Below are 13,785 nucleotides of genomic sequence, written 5' to 3' on the forward strand. Positions count from 1 at the left end.
CATACACGCATTGACACACTCTCTCACATGTACACACATTGACACACTCACTCACACATACACGCATTGACACACTCTCTCACACATGGTGCACACTCCCACACAGACACACATTGACACACTCTCTCACACATACACACATTGACATACTCTCTCACACAGACACACATTGACACACTCTCTCACACATATACATGGCGCGCTCTCTCACACATACACACATTGACACACTCTCTCACATATACACATCGTGCACTCTCTCACACATACACGCATCGACACACTCTTTCACACATACACATGGTGCACTCTCTCACACATACACACATTGACACACTCTCTCACACATACACACATTGACACACTCTCTCACACATACACATTAACACACTCTCTCACACATACACGCATTGACACACTCTCTCACACATGGTGCACACTCCCACACAGACACACATTGACACACTCTCTCACACATACACATATTGACACACCCTCTCACACGTACACACATTGACCACTCTCTCACACATACACATGGCACACTCTCTCACACATACACATTGACACACTCTCTCACACATGGCACTCTCTCTCACACATACACATTGACACACTCTCTCACACATACACGCATTGACACACTCTCTCACACATGGCGCACTCTCTCACATACACATGGCGCACTCTCTCACACATACACACATTGACACACTCTCTCACACATACACATGGCGCACTCTCTCACACATACATGCATTGACACACTCTCTCACACATGGTGCACACTCCCACACAGACACACATTGACACACTCTCTCACACATACACACATTGACACACTCTCACACATGCACACATTGACACAGTCACACATACACATGGCGCACTCTCTCACATGTACACACATTGACACACTCCCAGACAGACACACATTGACACACCCTCTCACACATACACACATTGACACACTCTCTCACACATACACACATTGACACACTCTCTCTCACATACACATGGCGCACTCTATCACATGTACACACATTGACACACTCTCTCACACATGCACATGGCGCACTCTCTCACACATACACACATTGACACACTCTCACACATACACATGGCGCACTCTCTCACACATACACACATTGACACACTCTCTCACACATACACACATTGACACACTCTCTCACACATACACATTGACACACTCTCTCACACATACACGCATTGACACACTCTCTCAAACATGGTGCACACTCCCACACAGACACACATTGACACACTCTCTCACACATACACATATTGACACACCCTCTCACACGTACACACATTGACACACTCTCTCACACATACACATGGCACACTCTCTCAAACATACACATTGACACACTCTCTCACACATGGCGCTCTCTCTCACAAATACACATTGACACACTCTCTCACACATACACGCATTGACACACTCTCTCACACATGGCGCACTCTCTCACATACACATGGCGCACTCTCTCACACATACACACATTGACACACTCTCTCACACATACACATGGCGCACTCTCTCACACATACACACATTGACACACTCTCTCACACATACACATGGCGCTCTCTCTCACACATACACATTGACACAGTCTCTCACACATACACATGGCACACTCTCTCACACATACACATTGACACACTCTCTCACACATGGCGCTCTCTCGAACACATACACATTGACACACTCTCTCACACATACACATGGCGCACTCTCTCACACATACACACATTGACACACTCTTTCACACATACACATGGCGCTCTCTCTCACACATACACATTGACACACTCTCTCACACATACACATGGCACACTCTCTCACACATACACATTGACACACTCCCTCACACATGGCACTCTCTCTCACACATACACATTGACACACTCTCTCACACATACACGCATTGACACACTCTCTCACACATGGCGCACTCTCTCACATACACATGGCACACTCTTTCACACATACACATGGCGCACTCTCTCACACATACACATTGACACACTCTCTCACACATACACATTGACACACTCTCTCACACATACAAACATTGACACACTCTCTCACACATGGCGCACTCTCTCACATACACATATTGACACACTCTCTCACACATACACATGGTGCACTCTCTCACACATACACATGGCGCACTCTCTCACACACACACGCATTGACACACTCTCTCACACATACACACATTGACACACTCTCTCACACATGGTGCACACTCCCACACAGACACACATTGACATACTCTCTCATACATGGTGCACACTCCCACACATACACACATTGACACACTCTCTCACACACATACACATGGTGCACTCTCTCACACAGACACACATTGACATACTCTCTCACACATACACATGGCGCACTCTCTCACAGATACACACATTGACACACTCTCTCACACATACACATGGCGGACTCTCTCACACAGACACACATTGACACACTCTCTCACACATATACATGGCACACTCTCTCACACATACACATTGACACACTCTCTCACACATATACATGGCACATTCTCTCACACATACACGCATTGACACACTCTCTCACACATGGTGCACACTCCCACACAGACACACATTGACACACTCTCTCACACATACACACATTGACACACTCTCTCGCACATACACACATTGACACACTCACGCATACACATGGCGCACTCTCTCACATGTACACACATTGACACACTCCCACACAGACACACATTGACACACTCTCTCACACATACACACATTGACACACTCTCTCACACATACACATATTGACACACTCACACATACACATGGCGCACTCTCTCACAGATACACATATTGACACACTCTCTTACATGTACGCACATTGACACACTCCCACACAGACACACATTCTCTCACACATACACACATTGACACACTCTCTCACACATACACATATTGACACACTCACACATACACATGGCGCACTCTTTCACACATACACACATTGACACACTCTCTCACATGTACACACATTGACACACTCTCTCAGATACACATGGCGCACACTCTCACAGATACACATATTGACATACTCTCTCACACATACACACATTGACACACTCCCTCACACATACACATATTGACACACTCTCTCACACATACACATTGACACACTCTCTCACAGATACACATATTGACATACTCTCTCACACATACACACATTGACACACTCCCTCACACATACACATATTGACACACTCTCTCACACATACACATTGACACACTCTCTCGCACTTACACACATTGACACACTCTCTCACACATACACATATTGACACACTCACACATACACATGGCGCACTCTCTCACAGATACACATATTGACACACTCTCACGTGTACACACATTGACACACACTCTGACACATACACATGGCGCACTCTCTCACACATACACATATTGACACACTCACACATACACATGGCGCACTCTCTCACACATACACACATTGACACACTCTCTCACACATACACATATTGACACACTCACACATCCACCTGGCGCACTCTCTCACAGATACACATATTGACACACTCTCTCACATGTACACACATTGAAACACTCTCACACAAACGCACATTGACACACACTCTCACACATACACACATTGACACACTCTCTCACACAAACGCACATTGACACACTCTCTCACACATACACATGGCGCACTCTCTCACACATACACACATTGACACACTCTCACACAAACGCACATTGACACACACTCTCACACATACACACATTGACACACTCTCTCACACAAACGCACATTGACACACTCTCTCACGCATACACATGGCGCACTCTCTCACATACACATGGCGCACTCTCTCACACATACACATGGCACACTCTCTCACACATACTCACATTGACACACTCTCTCACACATACACACATTGACACACCCTCTCACACATACACATGGCGCACTCTATCACACATACACACATTGACACACTCTCTCACACATGGTGCACACTCCCACACAGACACACATTGACACACTCTCTCACACATACACATTGACACACTCTCTCACACATACACATTGACACACTCTCTCACACATACACATGGCGCACTCTCTCACACATACACACATTGACACACTCTCTCACACATACACATTGACACACTATCTCACACATACACATGGCGAACTCTCTCACACATACACATTGACACACTCTCTCTCACATACACATGGCGCACTCTCTCACATACACATGGCGCACTCTCTCACACATACACACATTGACACACTCTCTCACACATACACACATTGACACACTATCTCACACATACACATGGCACACTCTCTCTCACATACACATGGCACACTCTCTCTCACAGACACATGGCGCACTCTCTCACGCAGAAACATGGCACACTCTCTCACACATACACATTGACACACTCTCTCACACATACACATCGCGCACTCTCTCACACATACACATTGACACACTCTCTCACACATACACATCGCGCACTCTCTCACACATACACATGGCACACTCTCTCAGACATACACATTGACACACTCTCTCACACATACACATCGCGCACTCTCTCACACATACACATTGACACACTCTCTCACACATACACATGGTGCACTCTCTCACACATACACATTGACACACTCTCTCACACATACACATGTCGCACTCTCTCACATATACACACATTGACACACTATCTCACACATACACAAATTGACACACCCTCTCACACATACACACATTGACACACTCCCACACAGACACACATTGCACACTCTCTCACACATACACATATTGACACACACTCTCACACATACACATATTGACACACTCACACAGACACACATTGACACACTCTCTCACACATACACATGGCGCACTCTCTCACACATACACATTGACACACTCTCTCACACATACACATGGCGCACTCTCTCACGCATACACATATTGACACACTCACACACACACATGGCGCACTCTCACAGATACACATATTGACACACTCTCTCACATGTACGCACATTGACACACTCCCACACAGACACACATTGACACATTCTCTCACACATACACACATTGACACACTCTCTCACACATACACATATTGACACACTCACACATACACATGGCGCACTCTTTCACACATACACACATTGGCACACTCTCTCACATGTACACACATTGACACACTCTCTCACACATACACACATTGACACACTCCCTCACACATGCACATATTGACACACTCTCTCACACATACACATTGACACACTCTCTCACACATACACACATTGACACACTCTCTCACACATACACATATTGACACACTCACACATACACATGGCGCACTTTCTCACAGATACACATATTGACACACTCTCTCACATGTACACACATTGACACACACTCTCACACATACACATGGCGCACTCTCTCACACATACACATATTGACACACACACATACACATGGCGCACTCTCTCACACATACACACATTGACACACTCTCTCACACATACACATATTGACACACTCACACATACACCTGGCGCACTCTCTCACAGATACACATATTGACACACTCTCTCACATGTACACACATTAACACACTCTCACACAAACGCACATTGACACACACTCTCACACATACACACATTGACACACTCTCTCACACAAACGCACATTGACACACTCTCTCACACATACACATGGCGCACTCTCTCACACATACACACATTGACACACTCTCACACAAACGCACATTGACACACACTCTCACACATACACACATTGACACACTCTCTCACACAAACGCAAATTGACACACTCTCTCACGCATACACATGGCGCACTCTCTCACATACACATGGCGCACTCTCTCACACATACACATGGCACACTCTCTCACACATACTCACATTGACACACTCTCTCACACATACACACATTGACACACCCTCTCACACATACACATGGCGCACTCTCTCACACATACACGCATTGACACACTCTCTCACACATGGTGCACACTCCCACACAGACACACATTGACACACTCTCTCACACATACACATTGACACACTCTCTCACACATACACATTGACACACTCTCTCACACATACACATGGCGCACTCTCTCACACATACACACATTGACACACTCTCTCACACATACACATTGACACACTCTCTCACACATACACATGGCGCACTCTCTCACACATACACATTGACACACTCTCTCTCACATACACATGGCGCACTCTCTCACATACACATGGCGCACTCTCTCACACATACACACATTGACACACTCTCTCACACATACACACATTGACACACCCTCTCACACATACACATGGCACACTCTCTCTCACATACACATGGCACACTCTCTCTCACAGACACATGGTGCACTCTCTCACGCAGACACATGGCACACTCTCTCACACATACACATTGACACACTCTCTCACACATACACATCGCGCACTCTCTCACACATACACATTGACACACTCTCTCACACATACACATCGCGCACTCTCTCACGCATACACATGGCACACTCTCTCACACATACACATTGACACACTCTCTCACACATACACATCGCGCACTCTCTCACACATACACATTGACACACTCTCTCACACATACACATGGTGCACTCTCTCACACATACACATTGACACACTCTCTCACACATACACATGGCGCACTCTCTCACACATACACACATTGACACACTCGCTCACACATACACAAATTGACACACCCTCTCACACATACACACATTGACACACTCCCACACAGACACACATTGACACACTCTCTCACACATACACATATTGACACACTCTCTCACACATACACATATTGACACACTCACACAGACACACATTGACACACTCTCTCACACATACACATATTGACACACTCTCTCACACATACACATATTGACACACTCACACAGACACACATTGACACACTCTCTCACACATACACATGGCGCACTCTCTCACACATACACATTGACACACTCTCTCACACATGCACATGGCGCACTCTCTCACGCATACACATGGCACACTCTCTCACACGTACACATTGACACACTCTCTCACACATACACATCGCGCACTCTCTCACACATACACATTGACACACTCTCTCACACATACACATGGCGCACTCTCTCACACATACACACATTGTCACACTCTCTCACACAAACGCACATTGACACACTCTCTCACGCATACACATGGCGCACTCTCTCACATACACATGGCGCACTCTCTCACACATACACATGGCACACTCTCTCACACATACTCACATTGACACACTCTCTCACACATACACACATTGACACACCCTCTCACACATACACATGACGCACTCTCTCACACATACACGCATTGACACACTCTCTCACACATGGTGCACACTCCCACACAGACACACATTGACACACTCTCTCACACATACACATTGACACACTCTCTCACACATACACATTGACACACTCTCTCACACATACACATGGCGCACTCTCTCACACATACACACATTGACACACTCTCTCACACATACACATTGACACACTCTCTCACACATACACATGGCGCACTCTCTCACACATACACATTGACACACTCTCTCTCACATACACATGGCGCACTCTCTCACATAAACATGGCGCACTCTCTCACACATACACACATTGACACACTCTCTCACACATACACACATTGACACACCCTCTCACACATACACATGGCACACTCTCTCTCACATACACATGGCACACTCTCTCTCACAGACACATGGCGCACTCTCTCACACATACACATTGACACACTCTCTCACACATACACATCGCGCACTCTCTCACACATACACATTGACACACTCTCTCACACATACACATCGCGCACTCTCTCACGCATACACATGGCACACTCTCTCACACATACACATTGACACACTCTCTCACACATACACATCGCGCACTCTCTCACACATACACATTGACACACTCTCTCACACATACACATGGTGCACTCTCTCACACATACACATTGACACACTCTCTCACACATACACGTGGCGCACTCTCTCACACATACACACATTGACACACTCTCTCACACATACACAAATTGACACACCCTCTCACACATACACACATTGACACACTCCCACACAGACACACATTGACACACTCTCTCACACATACACATATTGACACACTCTCTCACACATACACATATTGACACACTCACACAGACACACATTGACACACTCTCTCACACATACACATGGCGCACTCTCTCACACATACACATTGACACACTGTCTCACACATACACATGGCGCACTCTCTCACGCATAAACATGGCACACTCTCTCACACGTACACATTGACACACTCTCTCACACATACACATCGCGCACTCTCTCACACATACACATTGACACACTCTCTCACACATACACATGGCGCACTCTCTCACACATACACACATTGACACACTCTCTCACACATACACAAATTGACACACCCTCTCACACATACACACATTGACACACTCCCACACAGACACACATTGACACACTCTCTCACACATACACATATTGACACACTCTCTCACACATACACATATTGACACACTCACACAGACACACATTGACACACGCTCTCACACATACACATGGCGCACTCTCTCACACATACACGCATTGACACACTCTCTCACACATACACATGGCGCACTCTCTCACACATACACATGGCGCACTCCCTCACACATACACATTCACACAGTCTCTCACACATACACATGGCACACTCTCTCACAGATACACATATTGACACACTCTCTCACATTTACACACATTGACACACTCTCACACAAACGCACATTGACACACTCTCTCACAGATACACGTGGCGCACTCTCTCACACATACACATGGCACACTCTCTCACAGATACACATATTGACACACTCTCTCACATTTACACACATTGACACACTCTCACACAAACGCACATTGACACACTCTCTCACAGATACACATTGACACACTCTCTCACAGATACACATGGCGCACTCTCTCACAGATACACATATTGACACACTCTCTCACATTTACACACATTGACACACTCTCACACAAACGCACATTGACACACTCTCTCACAGACACACACATTGACACACTCTCTCACACATACACATTGACACACTCTCTCACACATACACACATTGACACACTCTCTCACAGGTACACACATTGACACACACTCTCACAGATACACACATTGATCCACTCTCTCACACTTTGACACACTCTCTCACACATACACATCGTGCACTCTCTCACAGGTACACGTGTTGACACACTCTCTCACACATACACATGGCGCACTCTCTCACACATACACACATGGACACACTCTCTCACACATACACACATTGACACACTCTCTCACAGATACATATTGACACACTCTCTCACAGATACACATGGCGCACTCTCTCACAGATACACATATTGACCCACTCTCTCACATTTACACACATTGACACACTCTCACTCAAACGCACATTGACACACTCTCTCACAGACACACACAGTGACACACTCTCTCACACATACACATTGACACACTCTCTCACACATACACACATTGACACACTCTCTCACAGGTACACACATTGACAAACACTCTCACAGATACACACATTGATCCACTCACTCACACTTTGACACACTCTCTCACACATACACATGGTGGACTCTCTCACACATACACACATTGACACACTCTCTCACACAAACACATATTGACACACTCTCTCACACATCCACACATTGACACACTCTCTCACACATACACATGGCACGCTCTCTCACATACACATATTAACACTCTCTCACACATACACATTGCGCACTCTCTCACACATACACATGGCGCACTCTCTCACACATACACATGGCGCACTCTCTCACAGATTTACATATTGACACACTCTCTCACACATACACATGGCGCACACTCTCACACATACACATATTGATACACTCTCTCACACGTACACAGATTGACTCACTCTCTCACACATACACACATTGACTCACTCTCTCACACATACACATGGCGCACTCTCTCACACATACACATTGACACACTCTCTCACACATACACATTGACACACTCTCTCACACATACACATATTGATACACTCTCTCACACGTACACACATTGACTCACTCTCTCACACATACACACATTGACTCACTCTCTCACACATACACATGGCGCACTCTCTCACACATACACATTGACACACTCTCTCACACATACACATTGACACACTCTCTCACACATACACATGGCGCACTCTCTCACACATACACACATTGACTCACTATCTCACACGTACACAGATTGACACACTCTCTCACAGATGCACATTGCACACACTCTCACACATACACATGGCGCACTCTCTCACACATACACATTGACACACTCTCTCACACATACACATGGCGCACTCTCTCACACATACACACATTGACACACTCTCTCACACATACACATGGCGCACTCTCTCACAGATACACACATTGACACACTCTCTCACACATACACATGGCGCACTCTCCTACACATACACATGGCGCACTCTCTCACACATACACATATTGACACACTCTCTAACACATACACACATTGACACACTCTCTCACAGATGCACATGGCAAACACTCTCACACATACACATGGTGCACTCTCTCACACATACACATTGACACACTCTCTCACACATACACATGGCGCACTCTCTGACACATACACACATTGACTCACTCTCTCACACGTACACAGATTGACACACTCTCTCACAGATGCACATGGCACCCACTCTCACACATACACATGGCGCACTCTCTCACACATACACATTGACACACTCTCTCACACATACACATGGCGCACTCTCTCACACATACACACATTGACACACTCTCTCACACATACACACATTGACACACTCTCTCACACAGACACATGGTGCACTCTCTCACAGATACACACATGCACTCTCTCTCAGATATACACAGACACACTCTCTAATTATACACACACTCTCTCACGGATACACACAGACACTCTCTCACAGATACACACAGCCACACTCTCTCAGATATACACAGACACATTCTCAGATATACCCAGACACTCTCTCACAGATACACACAGACACACTCTCTCAGAAATACGCAGATCCACTCTCTAATTATACAGACACTCTCTCACAGATACACACAGACACTCTCTCACAGATACACACAGCCACACTCTCTCAGATATACACAGAGACACTCTCAGATATACCCAGACACTCTCTCACAGATACACACAGACACACACTCTCAGAGAAACACAGACACACTCTCTAAATATACACAGACACTCTCTCACAGATACACACAGACAGACTCTCACAGATACACACAGACACTCTCTCACAGATACACACAGCCACACTCTCAGATATACACAGACACACTCTCTAATTATACACAGACACTCTCTCACAGATACACACAGACACTCTCTCACAGATAAACACAGACACTCTCTCACAGATACAGACAGACACACTCTGACAGATACGCAAAGACACACTCTCACAGATACACACAGACACTCTCTCACAGGTACACACAGACACACTCTCACAGATACGCACATACACACTCTCTCACATATACACAGACACTCTCTAGCAGATACACACAGACACTCTCTCACAGATACACACAGCCACACTCTCTCAGATATACACAGAGACACTCTCAGATATACCCAGACACTCTCTCACAGATACACACAGACACACACTCTCAGAGAAACACAGACACACTCTCTAATTATGCACATACACTCTCTCACAGATACACACAGACAGACTCTCACAGATACACACAGACACTCTCTCACAGATACACACAGCCACTCTCTCAGATATACACAGACACACTCTCTAATTATACACAGACACTCTCTCACAGATACACACAGACACTCTCTCACAGATAAACACAGACAATCTCTCACAGATACAGACAGACACACTCTCACAGATACGCAAAGACACACTCTCACAGATACACACAGACACTCTCTCACAGATACACACAGACACACTCCCACACAGACACACATTGACACACTCTCTCACACATACACATATTGACACATTCTCTCACACATACACATATTGACACACTCACACAGACACACATTGACACACGCTCTCACACATACACATGGCGCACTCTCTCACACATACACGCATTGACACACTCTCTCACACATACACATGGCGCACTCTCTCACACATACACATGGCGCACTCTCTCACACATACACATGGCGCACTCTCTCACACATACACATTGACACACTCTCTCACACGTACACATGGCACACTCTCTCACAGATACACATATTGACACACTCTCTCACATTTACACACATTGACACACTCTCACACAAACGCACATTGACACACTCTCTCACAGATACACATGGCGCACTCTCTCACACATACACATGGCACACTCTCTCACAGATACACATATTGACACACTCTCTTACAGGTACACACATTGACACACACTCTCACAGATACACACATTGATCCACTCTCTCACACTTTGACACACTCTCTCACACATACACATCGTGCACTCTCTCACAGGTACACGTGTTGACACACTCTCTCACACATACACATGGCGCACTCTCTCACACATACACACATGGACACACTCTCTCACACATACACACATTGACACACTCTCTCACAGATACACATTGACACACTCTCTCACAGATACACATGGCGCACTCTCTCACAGATACACATATTGACACACTCTCACATTTACACACATTGACACACTCTCACACAAACGCACATTGACACACTCTCTCACAGACACACACATTGACACACTCTCTCACACATACACATTGACACACTCTCTCACACATACACACATTGACACACTCTCTCACAGGTACACACATTGACACACACTCTCACAGATACACACATTGATCCACTCTCTCACACTTTGACACACTCTCTCACACATACACATGGTGGACTCTCTCACACATACACACATTGACACACTCTCTCACACAAACACATATTGACACACTCTCTCACACATCCACACATTGACACACTCTCTCACACATACACATGGCACACTCTCTCACATACACATATTAACACTCTCTCACACATACACATTGCGCACTCTCTCACACATACACATGGCGCACTCTCTCACACATACACATGGCGCACTCTCTCACAGATATACATATTGACACACTCTCTCACACATACACATGGCGCACACTCTCACACATACACATATTGATACACTCTCTCACACGTACACACATTGACACACTCTCTCACAGATGCACATGGCACACTCTCTCACACATACACACATTGACTCACTCTCTCACACATACACACATTGACTCACTCTCTCACATATACACATTGACACACTCTCTCACACATACACATGGCGCACTCTCTCACACATACAC

The sequence above is a fragment of the Scyliorhinus torazame genome, chromosome 12 (assembly GCF_047496885.1).
Source record: "Scyliorhinus torazame isolate Kashiwa2021f chromosome 12, sScyTor2.1, whole genome shotgun sequence".
Lineage (NCBI taxonomy): Eukaryota > Metazoa > Chordata > Chondrichthyes > Carcharhiniformes > Scyliorhinidae > Scyliorhinus > Scyliorhinus torazame.